Source organism: Hevea brasiliensis, chromosome 5 (genome assembly GCF_030052815.1).
Source record: "Hevea brasiliensis isolate MT/VB/25A 57/8 chromosome 5, ASM3005281v1, whole genome shotgun sequence".
NCBI lineage: Eukaryota > Viridiplantae > Streptophyta > Magnoliopsida > Malpighiales > Euphorbiaceae > Hevea > Hevea brasiliensis.
The window spans coordinates 15771062-15790697 of record NC_079497.1 but is presented as its reverse complement, the minus strand read 5'-3'; positions in this window follow the sequence as shown (position 1 = coordinate 15790697).

The following is a 19636-nucleotide window of genomic DNA, read 5'->3' as shown; positions in this document are numbered from 1 at the left end:
TTGGCTGCCTAGAGGATGTTTAAGTTGCTAAGTTAATTTTTTGTGAAGCTAGGTAAGGATTTCAAGTGAGATTTGGTGAGGTTAAAGCTTTGATAAGCTTTAATGGAGGTTGGGTATGGAGGAGAGGAAACGGCTGGTTGAAGGAAGAAGAAGGAGCAACTGATTTTTTTCTTTTTTTTGCCCATTAAGTCATTTTAAATAATTTAGTGCTATGTGTCAAAGTTTGATTGGGTGGGAGGATTTTAATGACATCATAATGATGTCATAATTCTAATTTCTTTCATTTTCTTTCCTTTTCTTGTCTACTTAATTTTAATTTAATTTTTAGCAATATTTATTCATATTTTGTGTCATGATAATTATTTACTTAACTGGACAAGTTGGCCAAAAATCACCTCTGAAGGCAAAATGACCAAAATGCCCGCCGTTTGGCTTAACAGACTAAAATTATCTATACCAATTGAAAAAATTTTCTAAGCATTTTCTTGGCATTCTAATGCCATAGGAACTTTAATAACCCTTCTCTGGAGTCCAAAAAATTATTTTATGAATTTTTTCCCTGGTCTAGGGCTCTTAGTTACGAGAACCGCAACTTCCCACTGGGTTACTCATCGCTAGGGTACCGGCTCATTTAACTTGGTTATATTTTATTTTTAAAATTTTTCCTAAATTTTTCTTATTAATATTTAAGTTAATTATGGTTCCTCACTTTAGTTTAAATATTTTTCTAGATGTTCTAACTGTCCGGACCGACATTGGTCACCGGAACAGTAGAATGTATGAAGTTGCTACAATGAGGGTGTTACAACTACTCTTCCTCTCTAATTTAAATTTCGTCCTCGAAATTTACCTGATGCAAACAGTTGAGGGAACTGTTGCTTCATCGTCTCTTCACTTTCCCAAGTTGCCTCCTCGGTGTTGTGGTGCCTCCAAAGCACTTTCACTAGTAGAATCTACTTATTTCTCAACTCTTTCACTTCCCGAGCCAAGATCCTTATGGTTTCTTCTTCATATGTCAAATTCGGTTGTACTTCAATTTCTTCCATGGAGATGACATGTGAAGGATCTGAGCAGTATCTTCTTAGCATAGATACATGGAACACATTGTGGATCTTGTTCAGCTCTGGATGTAAAGCTAGCCTGTAGGCCACTAGACCCACACGTTCAATGACTTCATATGGGCCAATGAACCTAGGGCTTAACTTACGTTTTTTTCCAAACCTCAATATCTTCTTCCACGGTGACACCTTGAGGAACACTTTGTCGCTAACTGCTTATTCTATTTCTTTTCTCTTCAAGTCGGTATAGGATTTTTGTCTGTCTGAGGCAACCTTCAGATTGGCTTTGATTAGTTTTACCTTCTCCTCAGTTTGTTTCACCAGGTCTGGGCCTACCAGTTTGTCTTTGCCCAATTCAGTCCAGCACACTGGAGTTCTACATTTTCTTCCATACAGTGCTTCATACGGGGCCATTTGGATGCTAGCTTGGTAGCTATTGTTGTATGCAAATTCTGCCAGTGGGAGGTATCTATCCTAACTTCTCTTAAACTCAATGACACAACTCCTCAGCATATCCTCAAGGACCTGACATATATTTCATGTTATTATTATCATTTCAGTGCAATATTTGTATTAGTTCAATTGGTTTCAATTGTTTACTTGGATTACTCTTTCTGATTGCCCATCTATCTGAGGATAGAAAGCTGTGCTGAAGTGGAGTTGTGTACCCAAGGATTCATGCAACTTCTTCCAAAATCTTGATGTAAACCTTGGATCTCGATCAGATGTGATGGAAAGTGGAATTCCATGCAGTCTAACTATCTCACTGATATACAATTCTGCTAACTTCTCCAGTGAGTAGTCAGTCCTAACTGGCAGAAAGTGTGCTAACTTCATCAATCTATCTACTATAACCCATTCTGCATCATGCTTCTTCTAGGTGAGAGGTAGACCACTTACAAAATCCATGGTGACCCGATCCTATTTCCATTTAGGTATGTGTATAGGCTGTAGCAAACCCAATGGAACTTGATATTCTGCCTTGACTTGCTGACATGTCAAGCATTTAGTCACATAGTCAGCTATGTCCTTCTTCATACCAGGCCACCAATACTGAAACTTCAGATCATGATACATTTTTGTACTTCCTGGGTGCATAGCATAAACACTGGTGTGTGCCTCTTTCAGGATATTAGCTTTCAATTCTCCATCATCTGGTACACATACTCTTCCTTTGTAGTACAGACACCCATCTGCTTTCACCTCATAGTCAGTTGCTTTCCCTTCTGAGATTTTACTCACAGTAGTCATTAATTTCTCATCTACCTTCTGCCCATCCAAAATTTGTTGTAGCAGGTTTGGCCTCACTTGCAACTCAGCCAAAATAGCTCCATCTCGAGCCAAAGATAGGTGGGCATTCAATGATCTCAAAGTTGTGATGGATTTTCTACTCAAAGCATCAGCAATTACATTTGCCTTCCTAGGATGATAGTCAATTACATAATCATAGTCCTTCAGGAACTCAATCCATCGCCTCTGTCTAAGGTTGTGCTCCCTCTGGGTTGGCAAGTATTTTCGACTTTTATAGTCTGTGTAAATGTAGCACTTTTCACCATACAAGTAGTGCCTCCATATCTTTAGTGTGAAGATGATTGCTATAAGTTCTAGATCATGGGTAGGGTAATTCTGTTCATGTGGCCTTAGCTGCCTGGAAGCATAGGTGACCACCTTCCCCTCTTGCATCAATACACACCCTAACCCATTATGAGAAGTATCACTATAGACCACAAAGTCCTTTCCCGATACTGGCTGTGTTAACACTAGTATCTCTGTTAACATAGCCTTCAACTTCTCAAAACTGGCCTGACACTTGTCATTCCAGTCAAATCTGACATTCTTGTGTAACAACTTAGTCATTGGAGCAGCTATTAAAGAAAATCCCTTCACAAATCTTCTGTAATACCCAACTAGCCCTAAGAAGCTTCTGACCTCAGTTGTATTCTTGGGAGGCTTCTATTCCATCACTGCTTCTATTTTCTTGGGATCCACTCTAATCCCATTAGCTGACACTATGTGTCCAAGGAATGCAATCTCATTTAACCAGAAGTCACACTTGGACAACTTAGCATACAGCTTCTTTTCTCTCAGGGTTTACAGAACAATCCTCAAATGCTCATCATGTTCTTCACTGGTCTTGGAATACACTAAAATATCATCAATAAAGACCACTATGAACCGATCTAGGTATGGATGGAAGATATGGTTCATAAGGTCTATGAATGCCGCTGGTGCATTTGTTAGGCCAAAGGACATCACCAGGAACTCATAATGCCCATACCGGGTCCTGAATGCAGTCTTTGGCACATCTGCATCCTTCACCCTTAACTGATGATACCCTGACCCGAGATCAATTTTGAAAAATACTCCTGCTCCCTTCAACTGATCAAACAGATCATCAATTCTAGGCAACAAATATTTGTTCTTCACAGTCACTTTATTCAACTGTCGGTAATCAATGCATAACCTTAAAGTCCCATCTCTCTTCTTTACAAACAGCACTAGAGCTCCTCATGGTAACACACTAGAGCGTATGAACCCCTTATCCAGTAACTCCTGTAATTGGATTTTCAGTTCCTTCAATTCTGTGGGTGCCATCCTATAAGGAGCAATAGAGATTGGTGCTGTACCCGGCAGTATTTCAATAACAAATTCGACTTCCCTTACTAGTGGCAAGCCAGGCAATTCTTTAGGGAACACATCTGGGAAGTCTCTTACTGTGGGTAAGTCCCATAGATCTGGCTTAGCCTGCCTAGTATCCACCACATGTGCTAGGTAGGCTTCACAGCCTTTTCTCAATAGTTTTCTTGCAACTATGGTTGAGATGACATTGGACAAGAAATCTGCCCTTTCCCCCACAACTGTAATCTCATTACCCTCAGGAGTTTTCAATGAGATCCTCTTCAACTTACAATCAACCATTGCCTGATGACGTGATAATCAGTCCATTCCCAAAATCATGTCAAACTCATGGAAATGCAACTCAATCAGGTCTGCCAAGAATTCATACCCCTGAATCCTTAACGGGCAACCCTTGTACACTTTATTCAACACTACACTATGGCCCAATGGATTAGTGATCAGGAAGTCTTGGTCACTCTCCCCTACTAATATCCCACTTTTTACGGGTAGGTTGATGCAGATGTATGAATGAGTGGATCCTAGATCCACCAATGCATGCACAGATGTATTATAGAGGGAGAACATACCCCTAATGACGTCCGAGGCATCTTGCTCCTCCTGAGCTCTTATGGCATAGGCTCTGGCAGGTGTTTTGGCCTCTGGCCTGCTGGCTCAGATACAAGTCTCTGTGATGGTCCCACTGCCTCAGATTTATCAGATTTCCTACCCCTTTGTGGTGCAGGAGCAGGTCTATCTGCTTGTGTCGGAGCAGCTGTAGTAGTTCTGCGTAGACAGTTCCTTAACTGATGCTCTGTCGACCCATACCTTAAGTAGGCACTCGTCACTCCCCTTATGCTACTTCAGGCAGTGTGGAAATGCAGAAGATGTTGGGGCTGGTCCCCTGAACCCCGTCCCTGGAGAGCTATCCACTGATGGTGTGGACTGACCTCTCCTAGGGGTGAACTGTGGCCTGGGCCCCTGGGACTGACCCTGACCTTGTGGTTGTCCTGAACTCTGTGCAGGTGGACCTTTAAACTTCTTTCCTGGTATAGGAGATGAGCTAGACTGACCCGGGCCCCTCTTCTGCTGTCTCTCTCTTCTGGTTTGCTCACTTATTCTTACTTTTTCAACTTTTATTACAGCTTCCACTAACTTGGCAAAGTTTGTGATTCCCAAGGCGGTGATCATGATCTTTATGTTATCATTTAATCCCTCTTCAAATCTTTTACACCTCTAAGCTTTATTAGGAACTATCTCCCTTCCATAACGACTCAGTCTGACAAATTCCTTTTCATATTCTGTCACTGTTAGCTGTCTCTACCTCAGGTTAATGAACTCTCTTCGTCTCTCTTCTAGGTATACACTACCCACATACTTCTTTTTGAATTCTGAGAGGAAGAAGTCCCAAGTTATTAGTTCTGGCTGCACTTCACTAGACACTGTATCCCACCATTGGTAAGCATCATCTTGCAACAGAGATACATCAACTTCTAGATTTTGCTCTGGAATGCAGTGGAGTTGTTTTAAAACCCTTCCTGTTATGTTCAACCAGTTTTCGGCTACAACAGAATCATTTTCTCTTTTGCCAAAGAAATCCACAGCTCCAAATTTTCTCAATCTTTCCAGATGTGATTTCTGTTGTGGAGGTGGTAGTGGTGGCATTACCCCAGCCATTTGTCTGAAAAACTCGGCCATTTGCGGGAACATGGCCTGTGGAGGCTGAGCAGGCTCTGCTGGAGCTGGTGGAGTAGGTTCTCCCCTACCCCCAGTCTCAGCTGCTGCAGGTGGAGCATGACTCTCCACTTCCTCCTCAACTGCCCTCTGTGATGTGGGGTCTATATCCTAATCAAAATAACAAAGACAAACAGATCTGCATTAGTGTCACATTGACTCTTACAAATGCAATGCATAGTATGGACTCGATCTAGATTCAAAAACTCCTAAATTGTGTTCTGATACTACTAAATGTGACACCCTTTACCCGTCTACAGTGTAGCCGAGCAAGATATGCCACACAGTGTACCGGAACACCCTATTTTAATTCAATCATTTCTATTCTTCCTAATTTATTTTTTTCATAGTTATGAAATACAATTTGCGAAATATAATTTATTTCAGTCATTTATTGAAATCATAAATTTATTTGAGGTTCCACAAGTTTCAGAGTACCGACTAAAAATGGAGAAACAGTTCTTCGAAACCTGTGAAAGACACTTCCAAAATTTTCAATCAATCCCAAACTCCATTTCATCAATAAAATCTCAATATTTTTCAACAACATTTACATTTCTCAATCATTCATAAACATAATTTCCACTATTTACATTAATACCAAAATACATTACATAAGTCTCAATTACACATGAGAAAATAAAAGTTAATTACAAAATACCAAAATGAAACCTAGTGTCTTACCAATGCACTGAAGACGGTGAGGTGACACGGACACTATGCAGAACTGCAGATAATCTCACCCAGTCTGTGGTCTACTAGGCTCTCATCGGTCTCTCCAGAACCTACGCATGGCAAAAGCAACGCGCTAAGCAATAATGCTTAGTGGTGCCAATAATAGAATAAAAAAAAATAACAGAAATTAAATATATAGTGCATGTTCTGATTCTTATGCAGAAAATTTTTCGATAATTATTTGTAGTCTTATTTATTATGTACTTGTTATATTCATAATTTCATTAAATTTATCCACTTTCATTTTTTGTTGCTCAAGTAACCTATCTTTGGATGACGATCGATAAACGTAACCGCACTAAGTATCAAGTACCTCGGGTCGTCACACCATTAATTATATATGTATCTCCCGGTGTGCAACAGAACAGCTAATGAGTTGTAATAAATATTAGGTACAAGGCCAAGTATCATCACAATGTCAGAATGGCTAAAAGCCATGAAATCACAGAATGACATAATGCCATGTGCAGTACTACTAACTAAACCCTATTGGCATGACAACCTATCCAAACCAATCTTGCTAGGTGTACTAGTGCATGTTATACTTTTAAATTTCATAATTCTTAAAATTGAAGTCTAAGTGTTACTATTTATTTCATTAGTCAACTAAAATATTGACTTTTGCATAGAGAATAGGTACATTGGTTCTAATATTCCCAACATACCACATTTTGCATTCTAAAATTATTGGTATTAGTTGCCAATACCATTTCTAAGCTTAGTGTTGGTTATTCACAATTTTAAGATTTCAAGCACTAAGTTTACTATTCCATTAGTCATTTGTACAGTAGGAATTTGGCAAAATTATCTTCATGAAAGTTGTTTCTTATTTTTTCTAGTTACATTTCCTTTTTTGAATCACTCTATTTGGAGTTTTGTAGCTCAAGTTATGGCCTAAATACCATAACTGGCTGGATTGCAATTTTCCAGATTTTTCTGGGCAGAACCAATTATGCAGGTTTTATACACTAACTTTAGATCAGTTTTTGAATATGTTATGATCAAAATTTGGGTTTAGTTGCTCCATAAAAGTTGTAAGTCTATATCTCAGACATCTTCTGGTAAAATTCAGGTCAATTGGACATTTCTACACTGAGTTATGACCAAATGAATAAATACTGTTCATTTAGTCATTTTGCCTAGGTAGAATGCAAGTCACCCAGATTAGGGCAATTTTTAGGTCAATTTGGTTTGGTTTTCTGGGCAGGGTTTCTTCATTAAAGTTGTGCCATTATGTGTCTAGTTTCATGTCCAATTGTCCTTGCACCTATTGAACCTATACAACTCCATTTATGGCTGCCCAAACCTGCTGGACTCATACTCAGTCCTGCAGGTTAGCCAAGGCAGCTCACCTAAACTCAATTATCAATCCACAATTCACTTTTTTTCCTCCTCACACACATTCAAATGGTCACTAATTGACCATTACAAGGTTAATAAACCACCACATGAACAAACCCTAAAATTGTTCAAGTGTCCAATTTTTTTCATTTCATACATGCACAATTCTTGCATTTCATTTACTTAATTATGTTCAATCCCTTATCCACTACCAAAGGCTGCTCATAACCATTTTTCTACCAAGTGCTAACCCTAGCTGCCAAAATTTGTAAGGTGCACACACACACTTGTTTGTTTTATTTTCTTATATTTCCTGCACAATTCATGCTATTGAACATGAATTAAAGCAAAAGGAACAAGAATTGGACACTAACCTTGTTGGAGTAGAATTTCAAGCCAACTAAACTCTCTTTTTTCTTCCTCTTTTGGCTGCCTAGAGGATGTTTAAGTTGCTAGGTTAATTTTTTGTGAAGCTAGGTAAGGATTTCAAGTGAGATTTGGTGAGGTTTAAAGCTTTGATAAGCTTTAATGGAGGTTGGGTATGGAGGAGAGGAAATGGTTGGTTGAAGGAAGGAGAAGAAGCAACTGATTTTTTTTTTTCTGCCCATTAAGTCATTTTAAATAAGTTAGTGCCATGTGTCAAAGTTTGATTGGGTGGGAGGATTTTCATGACATCATAATGATGTCATAATTCCAATTTCTTTCATTTTCTTTTCTTTTCTTGTCTACTTAATTTCAATTTAATTTTTAGCAATATTTATTCACATTTTGTATCATGATAATTATTTACTTAATTGGACAAGTCGGCCAAAAATCACCTTTGAAGGCGAAATGACCAAAATGTCCTCCATTTGGCTTAATAGACTAAAATTGTTTGTACCGATTGAAAAATTTTTCTAAGCATTTTCTTGGCATTCTAATGTCATAGGAACCTCAATGACCCTTCTCTGGAGTCCTAAAAATTGTTTTATGAATTTTTCCCCTAGTCTAGGGCTCCTAGTTGTGAGAACCGCAACTTCCCACTGGGTTACCCATCGCTAGGGCACCAGCTCATTTAACTTGATCGTATTTTATTTCTAAAATTTTTCCTAAATTTTTCTTATTAATATTTGAGTTAATTATGGTTCCTCACTTTAGTTAAAATATTTTTCTGGACATTCTAGCTGTCCAGACCGACACTGGTCACCGGAATAGTAGAATGTGCGGAGTTGCTACAAGGAGGGTGTTACACAAGTCCTAACGCTGTTCTAGCCCATAAACTTAGGTCATGACAAGTTAGATATTAAAGCTTTGGCTTTAGATTCATGAGAAAATGTGTACCTAGAGTTGTTACATACAGAGTATAGGATCTTATTTCGTCTTCTTCAGTAATTCCTTGTTTCTAGATTCTACGTTATTCCTTGGGTAGTGTAAGAGTGTTTCAGTTTAGTGTCTCTATTTTCGTGAAGTATATGATGATGTGAGTTTGAGCTAGCAGATGTGTTGAGTTCTGCCTTAGGGATACGTACTCTAAAAAATGTTGTGTTTCTATTAGAATGGGGCTAAGTGATGCGCCTATCTAGCATAAGCCATGAGTACATAAAGGTGAGTTATGGCAGTATACTACCCAAGATGGGGTGAGTGTAACACTGCTGGCAGTCATCGGTGGATAGCCTAGTCAGAGTAAATTTATGATATCAGTGGGTTAAAGAGAGATAAGAGATTAGAAAACCTGGTTTGTTGAGACGTACCATAGTGACCTATGCAATGTTCTCAATGTTTATTCTATAAGCTACAGATTATAGTACTGATATGAGATTATTGTGTAAAGATGCGTGCATCCCCATAGTGTTCCATAATGAGGGTGTTTGCAGAAAGCCTCTGTTTTGGTATAGTTATGCCAAGACAGAATTTTATTTCTATAGAGGAGTTTGAAACTCTCAGTTAGGGGTTTAAACCCCTAAGCTAGAGTATTAAAGATCACAGTTGGGTAGTAACTAAAGTCAATGATTTGGTTACCCTACATGAGCTAGAGTTATATCATAAGTTATTATGGGATTAGAAGTTTAGTATAATGGCTGTGTAAGGATGGCACCTACTAAGTTAGATCAATTGGTCTTCGATATGGAATCTTGGATAGTTTTGGCATTACAATGGACGTTTTGCCTAAAGTTTAGAGACAATAGTATATCCTTTATATGGGAGCGAGGTGCAAAATACAACTTTACTCCCTAGATGAGATAGAAGGCTATGAATAATATTCATAGCCTGTGAAATGATATTTTAAGGAAGTTGCAGTGTGATAAGAAAGCAGATAGCCTAACATATTTATGGCAATATGGTAGATACAATACATTTTTTGCAATCAGTTGTGCTGCAAAGTATGGCCTTGTAACACCCCAAAAAAAATTTTAAATTTATGAGTATTTTTGGTATTTTAATTTTATTTGAATTTTAGGAATTTTTTTTGAGATTTTTCGGATTTTAAAAATCGGGTTCGATTTTCCGAAAATATAAACTTTGATGATTTTTAAAAATTAATTTAAAGACCACGTGGCAAAACTAAAAATATATTTGGAGTCTACGTATTTTTCTGAGTTTTACGGAATTTTTTCGAATTTTGGACCTCGTTTTGGTCCGAGGCGAGTAAAAATTCAAAATTTTGTATTCGAATCGAACCGCCGAATCGAACCGGCCGGATCGGACCGGTCGAATCGGACCGTCTCTTTCTCTTTCTTCCTCTCGCGACGCTCCTTCTCCCTTCTCTCTCGTTTCTCTCTCCTCCTGCTTGATCGGCCGATGGCCGCTCCGCCATTGACCAGTAGCAGCGCGGCGCCGGGCAGCAGAGCGCTGCGCGCAGCCCTGGGCCGGCACAGCAAGGCCAGCCTCGGCCAAATCCGGCCAATCCGGCCACCGATTGGACCGGGTCTTGTGTCCAAAATCATCTACTCGGCGAGAGCTTTCCATAGACACCAAGAACGCCGAAATCCATTGAGCGGATTGTCCGATTTTAGCTCGGGAAGATTTTAGCCCATTTCGACTTTTGGGCTAGATTTCTCGAAAACCGTGAATCCCACGAGAAAACCGAGGCCACCAGCACGCTCCATTCGTCGAGAGCTTCGCAACGACATAAATTTCGAATTTTTCCGACACCGTTTTTCGGTGGGTCCCACGGAACTTTGCAGTGTATTTTCGAGCACTAAATGAGCTTAGAAAATTCTGAAAAATTTATGTACTAACCCCCGTGTTATGGGCTTCGTGTAGGTATCCTCGATTCGCAGAAATTCGACGATTGACCAAGTTCGCAAATTTGGGCCGAACGGACAGTTCTGGAAAAGTCTCCGGATTGGACCGAGGTTTTGGCTAGCCCCCCATTGTCAGACGTCCCGAGCGCGTTCCCGAAGTCGGAATCGGCAAAGGTAAACCCGAACCTTGCTTTTTCGTAATTTTCTAGTGCTTAAATAGGATTAAAAATCCATAAAATATTCGTGGTAGCTTAAAAAATTACGATTCTTTTTGCAATAGCTTAGTAATATTGCTAAGGACCGCGGGGCAAAGTTTTATAATTTTTAGAGCTTGTTTGGGCAGTTTTTGCAAAAATGATCAATAATAAGGACTAAATTGAAATTTTGCGTATTGTGATGGATGATTGATTTGATGGGCGGGAGGGGCCGTGTGATATGATTGAACTGTTAATATATGGATTGTGAATATAGAAGTGCTTTTTTTTAGCCCTTTTTCAGGTTGTGTATGTCCTAGGTATAGGGAGACTCACGATTTTCGGCACGACTTAGGACGTACTTGATCCTTTCTTTGTTTGTATTGAGTCAAATTTATTAAATAGATGTAATGTAATTGTCAGGTGAGCCAGGACAGCCTTCTTCCTCCACCCAGCCGCCACAGTAATTTGTCGTCAAGTTTGTGAGTAGAATATTAATTTTAATTGTAATTTCGATATTATTATATGTTCAGTATGCCCATGCATCACTTATATGCATATATTTATGTAGTTAAACTCTAGGCACGATTTATGATGCATTGATAAATGTTAAAGTGCCATGTGTGTTGTTGTGGTAATTTGGAGCAGTGTGCGTGCGTTGGCGTGCGTATGATGTGGTGTGGACTATGGATAGGACGGGTAGACACGGCTTGAGTTCTTCGCTGGGACCCGGTCCTTCGGGGTAGACACGGCTTGAGTTCTTCGCTGGGACCCCGATTTGGTATTTAAGTGGAAGTCCGAGCTGAGTTCTTTCTTTGGCACGAGTTGGATTTAAGAGAGCTGTATAGGGGATCAGCTCCCATATATTATGATTGATGTTACAGGGTGCGTGAGTGCTCCAAATTACCTTTTTGATGTTATGATGTGAAAATGATGTGAATGTTGCATTTCACTCTACAGGGTGCATTAGATTTAGATAGTTATAGAGATTATGGTTAAAATTGATATTTTACTCTCTGAGTCGAACGCTCACTCCTGTTCAATATTTTTTTCAGGCTACAGGAGAATTTTATTTGGTTTACCTGCTTTTCTCCCTCGCAGGTCATTTATTACTGTTTGTATAAACTTGTTAGATCTTAGAATTTCTGCATGTGTTAGAAATGTTATTTGATTTGGGTTTGTAAACTAAAATATTATTTTGGGACCTGTAAACTTAATATGCTATGCATGTTTGATGGATTGGATGAGGGAGCTGAGCTCCCATTTATTATTATATTGATGAGTATGTGGAGGGTGAGCTGAGCTCCCCAATGGATTGTTTATTGTGTTTACAGGTCGGGTGAGTCAAAAACTCCCCGTTGGAAAGTCCATTTTTTGGCCGGACTCTGTCCGTTTGTTTTCTTGAAATTGGGCCCAAATGGGCCTTAGAGTTGGGTTAATGAATAGTTAAGGCTTACTACGGGCCTCGGGGGCTTTAGGCTGGCCCAGGTCCTAGTGCCGGTCCGGCCCATAGGTTGGGTCGTGACAAATGTGGTATCAGAGCTTAGGCTCCAGATTGCTAGGGAAAAGTTGTCTAAAGTGTTGGAAAGAGTCTACTAGGAGTCACATGCGGAAATATAGGGTCCACATTCGTCTTGCATTGTCATCTTTGCTTCTAGTTTCTGCTCCATATGTTATGTATAAATATGAGTCTATAGAGCTGTGTAATGTGCAGTTTTGAATTTTGTGGGCTAATACTACTGAATTTCAGGAAAATGCGTAGAAGCAGGAGAGCTGCCACTGCACCAGAGCCAGATGTGCCTGACGAGGAGGCGGGGTAGGAGGCCTAGAGCTGCTCAAGTAGAAGAGCAGCTACCCACAGTTCAGGAACAGTCTTTCATGGCACAGGGTCCTATGGACCCCATGGCAGCTACTCTAGCTGGTCTGCAGAGAACCATCGACATGATGGCGCAGTATATGGTCCATCCTCCACAGCAGCAGCAGTCCACCGCACCAAGAGAGGAATCTTACAAGCAGATCATAAACTTCAAAAAGTTGGTGCCCGGTACTTATGATGTGTCAGACGACGCATATCGGTTTTTAGATTCCTGCAGACAGGCAGGAACAGAATTACAGTTGACTGATAGAAGATTGATAGAGTGTATGCAGCACGTCATGGGGCCCATGCCTAGGCAATGGATGAATGACTACGTGTTACCCCGGATGGAGGGTTTGACATGGGCTCAGTTTGTGGAACTTTTTATCAATCGGTTTGTGCCAGAAAGCTTCAGAGATCAGAAGCAGTGGGCCTTTGAGGCCTTAAGACAGAATGGCAGGTCTGTAGATGAATATGCTACAGAATTTCTGGAATTGAGCAGATATGCCCCTACAAAGCAGATCTCTGAAACTATGAAGGTGAAAAGATTCCTAAAGGGGCTTGACAGAGGTATGCGAATCCGCCATGATGTCCGATCTTTTGATGTGGTGGTTGATCGAGCCAGACAGATTGAGATTAGCTATGCTGTGGATGACAGCGGTAGAGCAAAGAAAAACAGAGCGGAGGATTCTTCAGGTATTCCCCACATGGGTACTACGGATAGTGGTGGCCAAACTACTTACAGAGGAAGAAGAAGAAATAAGAGGAGTGGTTTTAGACACAAATCCCGAGGGTTCGCACTGTGGTACGGATCCAAAGCGGTGGTAACATTCAGGCAAGCGATTCGCTGCTCGTTCAGATCCTCTTTGGCACCGTGTGCACAAGTGGAAGAGGACATTCAGACCTTGTTTGATGGGGTCGAGTATGCTTGTGTGGCCAACCGGCCACTTTGCTAGAGATCGCCCGTTTGATGAGCCACGATGGGGTCACAGGTTCTCATTGCAAATGTTCCTCGACAATTATATCCGGGTGCTTCCAACATGGCAGTGATCGGTTCGTGGCCGAGGACAAGGGGGACGTGGGTTTGGAGGCGGTCGAGGTAGAAGTCGATGTCGTGGTTACGCCACTCAGGGTAGGGGTCAAGCACGGGTTTTCACCCTGACCCACCAGGATGCTCAAGCTTCAAATGCAGTTGTGGCAGGTATTCTTCCAGTGCATTCTTATGAGGCTCGTGTTTTGATAGATCCGGGTGCTACGCACTCATTTGTCTCCCCTGTGTTTGCCATGAGGTTGGGTAGAAACCCTACAACTTTAGAGTGCCCTTTGTCAGTAGCTACCCCACTTAGTGACAACATAGGTGTAGACATGGTATTTCCGGGTAGCCCAGTGGTAGTGGATGGAAAGATCCTCCCAGCAGACTTGGTTCCTCTACCAGTAATGGATTTCGATGTAATCCTGGGGATGGATTGGTTGGCAACTCATTATGCCACCTTAGACTGCAGGAACAAAAAGGTGTATTTCCACATACCTGGTGTGGAAGAGTTTAGCCTTGATGGTGACAGGAGCGTGGCTCCGTATAATTTGGTGTCAGCAATTAGTGCTAGAAAAATGTTGAGGCGGGGATGCCAAGGGTATTTGGCATTGGTGAGAGATACATCTGTAGAAGGTGTCGAGATGGAAAATGTTCTGTTGTCGAGAATTCATGGATGTCTTCCCTGAGGAGCTTCCTGGGTTGCCACGAGAAAAGGGAAATAGAGTTTTGCATTGATGTTGTCGGGTACAAACCCCATATCGATGCCACCTTACAGGATGGCACCAGAGAATTGAAAGAGTCAAGGAGCAACTACAGGAGCTTTTGGACAAGGGTTTCATACGTCAGAGCACTTCACCGGGTGCTCTGTTCTATTTGTGAGAAAGAAGGATGGGTCATTGAGGTTGTGTATCGACTACGCAATTTGAACAAGGTCACCGTGAAGAACAAGTATCCACTTCCTCGGATCGATGATTTGTTTGATCGGCTCAAGGAGCTAGATTCTTTTCCAAGATAGACTGCGATCGTGCTACCATCGATTGAGAATCGGGAATGAGGACGTGTCCAAAACGGCTTCGTGACAAGATATGGTCATTATGAGTTCTTGGTGATGTCTTTTGGACTCACTAATGCACCAAAGACCTTCATGGACTTGATGAACAGGTGTTCAAGCCATTTTTGGACCGCTTTGTCATCGTATTCATAGATGACATTCTGGTATACTCTCGGACCGAGGAAGAACACGTGTGGCACTTGAGGATGGTGTTGCGGACTTTGAGGAGCACGGTATATGCCAAATTTTCAAAATGTGAATTTTGGCTAGAAAGCATCTCATTCTTGGGACACGTGGTTTCTAGTGATGGCATTCAAGTGGATCCCAAGAGAATTGAAGTCAGAATCGATTGGCTTAGGCCTACAAATCCACCGAGGTGCGAAGTTTTTAGGTTTAGCTGGCTACTATAGGCGTTTTGTACAAGATTTCTCCAGGATAGCGGCTCCCCTAACTAAGTTGACCAGGAAGAATGTTCCATTCATTTGGACAGATGATTGTGAGGTGAGTTTCCAGAAACTCAAGGAGTGTCTAACCACTGCCCCGTGTTGACACTACTGTGAGTGGTGAAGGATATACCGTGTATTGTGACGCCTCGAGTTGGCCTAGGGTGTGTCTTGATGCGAGAATGGAAAGGTAGTGGCTTATGCTTCAAGGCAGCTGAAGAGGCATGAGCAGAACTACCCCACCCATGATTTGGAAATGGCGGCTGTAATCTTTGCACTAAAAATCTGGAGACACTACTTGTATGGCGAAGTGTGCGAGATATACACCGACCACAAGAGTTTAAAGTACATCTTCCAACAGAGGGAGTTAAACTTGAGACAGAGGAGATGGATGGAGCTTCTGAAAGACTATGATTGCACCATCGGTACCACCACTGGAAAGGCCAATGTTGTAGCAGATGCCTTGAGCGAGAAAATCTTCCAGCGATTTGGCGCACATTTCAGTAGAGAAGAGACCATTGATTCAGGAGGTACATGAGTTGATGGATCAAGGTTTAATCCTAGATCTTTCAAATGAGGGGGTATTGTTGGCTCACTTTTCAGTGAGGCCAGACTTGAGGGACAGAGTTAGAGTTTCCCAGCACAGAGACCAACAATTGATGAAGATCATAGAAAGAGTACAAAGAAGGTGAAGGTGGTGAGTTTGGATTTGCCAATGATGGCGCCCTAGTGCAAGGTTCTAGGATATGTGTGCCCGATGTGGACAACCTCGGGAATGAAATCATGCGAGAGGCACACTACACACCATGCAGATGTCCACCTGTGTTCCACCAAGATGTACCATGATGTGAAAGATAGCTATTGGTGGAATGGCATGAAGAGAGACATTGCGGACTTTGTGTCCAAGTGCTTGACTTGTCGAAGGTGAAGTTTGAACACCGAGAGACCGTCGGGGAAGCTGCAAGAGCTCCCTATCCCGAATGGAAGTGGGAAATGATCACAATGGATTTTGTGGATCGGGTTGCCTCGTACCACGCGAGGATATGATTCGATATGGGTAATTGTAGACCGCTTGACCAAATCAGCTCACTTCTTACCAGAAGACTACATACTGCGTGGCACAAGATGCCCGGCTCTACATTCGAGAAATAGTCGATTGCATGGAGTTCCGGCCCATAATATCGACAGAGGGCCCCGATTCACTTCTCGCTTTGGAGAAAGTTGCAGAGGCACTTGGCACACAATTGAACTTCGATCTGACCTTCCACCCTCGAATGCACGAACATTCCGAAAGGACAATCCAAACACTGGAAGACATGCTTCGCATGAGTGTCTTGGATTTTGGAGGTCAATGGGATGAGCAGCTAGCTTTGGTGGAGTTTGCCTACAACAATAGTTATCACTCCAGCATAGGGATGGCACCCTATGAGGCACTATATGGAAGAAAGTGTAGGTATCCTCTGTGTTGGATGGAAATGGGGGAAGCGAAGGTGCATGATGTAGACCTAGTGCAGTACACTTTAGAGGTAGTTCCTTTAATCGAGAACGATCGAGGACAAATTTCGATGAGATGTAAGAGTTATGCACCCAGACGGAGTGATTTGGAGTTTGCAGTGGGCGACTATGTATTCCTGAAGGTATCTCCAATGAAGGGAGTCATGAGATTCGGAAAGAAGGGCAAGTTGGCACCTCGGTATATCGGACCTTTTGAGGTTACTGATAGAGTTGGAGCCGTTGCCTACCGGTTGGAGCTACCACCCAACCTTTCTCACGTTCATCCCGTGTTTCACATCTCCATGCTCAGGAAATACATTCCCGATCCTTCTCATGTACTGCAGCCGGATGTGATAGAGCTAAAAGAGAACTTGACATTTGAGGAGCAGCCTGTAGCCATAGTGGACTACCAAGTGAGACAGCTGAGATCAAAACAGATCCCTATGGTTAAGGTTTTGTGGAGGAGTCAGTCAGTGGAAGAGTGCACCTGGGAGTCAGAACGGGACATGCGTAGCAAGTACCCTTATCTGTTCAATGTATAATCATGTGCTTTATTCTGCCTTGTGTAAAAATTCGAGGACGAATTTTCTGTAAGGGGGGAAGAATGTAACACCCCAAAAAAAATTTTAAATTTATGAGTATTTTTGGTATTTTAATTTTATTTGAATTTTAGGAATTTTTTTCGAGATTTTTCGGATTTTAAAAATCGGGTTCGATTTTCCGAAAATATAAACTTTGATGATTTTTAAAAATTAATTTAAAGACCACGTGGCAAAACTAAAAATATATTTGGAGTCTACGTATTTTTTCGAGTTTTACGAAATTTTTTTCGAATTTTGGACCTCGCTTTTTGGCGCAGTAAAAATTCAAAATTTTGTATTTCAATCGAACTGCCGAATCGAATCGATCGATCGGACCGGTCGAATCGGACCGTCTCTTCTCTTTTTCTTCCTCTCGCGACGCTCCCTTCTCCTTCTCTCTCGCTTTCTCTCTCCTCCTCACGTACCACCACACCAGCCCTGCGTAGCCAAACCTACGGCCCACGCCGCCACGGCACAGCCGGGAAAACGCGCGCCTCCGCGCGCCGCTCCAGCTTCCTCGGCCAAATCCGGCCGATCCGGCCATCGATTGGACCGGGTCTTGTGTCCAAAATCATCTACTCGGCGAGAGCTTTCCATAGACACCAAGAACGCCGAAATCCATCGAGCGGATTGTCCGATTTTAGCTCGGGAAGATTTTAGCCCATTTCGACTTTTGGGCTAGATTTCTCGAAAACCGTGAATCCCACGAGAAAACCGAGGCCACCAGCACGCTCCATTCGTCGAGAGCTTCGCAACGACATAAATTTCGAATTTTTTCGACACCGTTTTTCAGTGGGTCCCACGGAACTTTGCAGTGTATTTTTGAGCACTAAATAAGCTTAGAAAATTCTGAAAAATTTATGTACTAACCCCCGTGTTATAGGATTCGTGTAGGTATCCTCGATTCGCGGAAATTCGGCGATTGGCCGGTTCAGTAAATTTCGCCGAATGCACCGTTCTGCAAAAAGTCTCGGATTGGACCGAGGTTTTGGCTAGCCCCATTGTCGACGTCGGCGCGTTCCGAAGTCGGAATCGGCAAAGGTAAACCCGAACCTTGCTTTTTCGTAATTTTCTAGTGCTTAAATAGGATTAAAAATCCATAAAATATTCGTGGTAGCTTAGAAAATTACGATTCTTTTTGCAATAGCTTAGTAATATTGCTAAGGACCGCGGGGCAAAGTTTTATAATTTTTAGAGCTTGTTTGGGCAGTTTTTGCAAAAATGATCAATAATAAGGACTAAATTGAAATTTTGCGTATTGTGATGGATGATTGATTTGATGGGCCCAGGAGGGGCTGTGTGATATGATTGAACTGTTGATATATGGATTGTGAATATAGAAGTGCGTTTTTAGCCCTTTTGCAGGTTGGGTAGGTCCTAGGTATAGGGGAGACTCTGCCGGATTTTCGGCACGACTTAGGACGTACTTGATCTTTTTCTTTGTTTGTATTGAGTCAAATTTATTAAATAGATGTAATGTAATTGTCAGGTGAGCCGGGACAGCCTTCTTCCTCCGCCCAGCCGCCACAGTAATTTGTCGTCAAGTTTGTGAGTAGAATATTAATTTTAATTGTAATTTCGATATTATTATATGTTCAGCATGCCCATGCATCACTTATATGCATATATTTATGTAGTTAAACTCTAGGCACGATTTATGATGCATTGATAAATGTTAAAGTGCCATGTGTGTTGTTGTGGTAATTTGGAGCAGTGTGCGTGCGTTGGCGTGCGTATGATGTGGTGTGGACTATGGATAGGACGGGTAGACACGGCTTGAGTTCTTCGCTGGACCCAGTCCTTCGGGGTAGACACGGCTTGAGTTCTTCGCTGGGACCCCGATTTGGTATTTAAGTGGAAGTCCGAGCTGAGTTCTTCGCTGGCACCAGGTTGGATTTAAGAGAGCTGTATAGGGGATCAGCTCCCATATATTATGATTGATGTTACAGGGTGCGTGAGTGCTCCAAATTACCTTTTTGATGTTATGATGTGAAAATGATGTGAATGTTGCATTTCACTCTCTGGTGCATTAGATTTAGATAGTTATAGAGATTATGGTTAAAATTGATATTTTACTCTCTGAGTCGAACGCTCACTCCTGTTCAATATTTTTTTCAGGCTACAGGAGAATTTTATTTGGTTTACCTGCTTTTCTCCCTCGCAGGTCATTTATTACTGTTTGTATAAACTTGTTAGATCTTAGAATTTCCGCATGTGTTAGAAATGTTATTTGATTTGGGTTTGTAAACTAAAATATTATTTTGGGACCTGTAAACT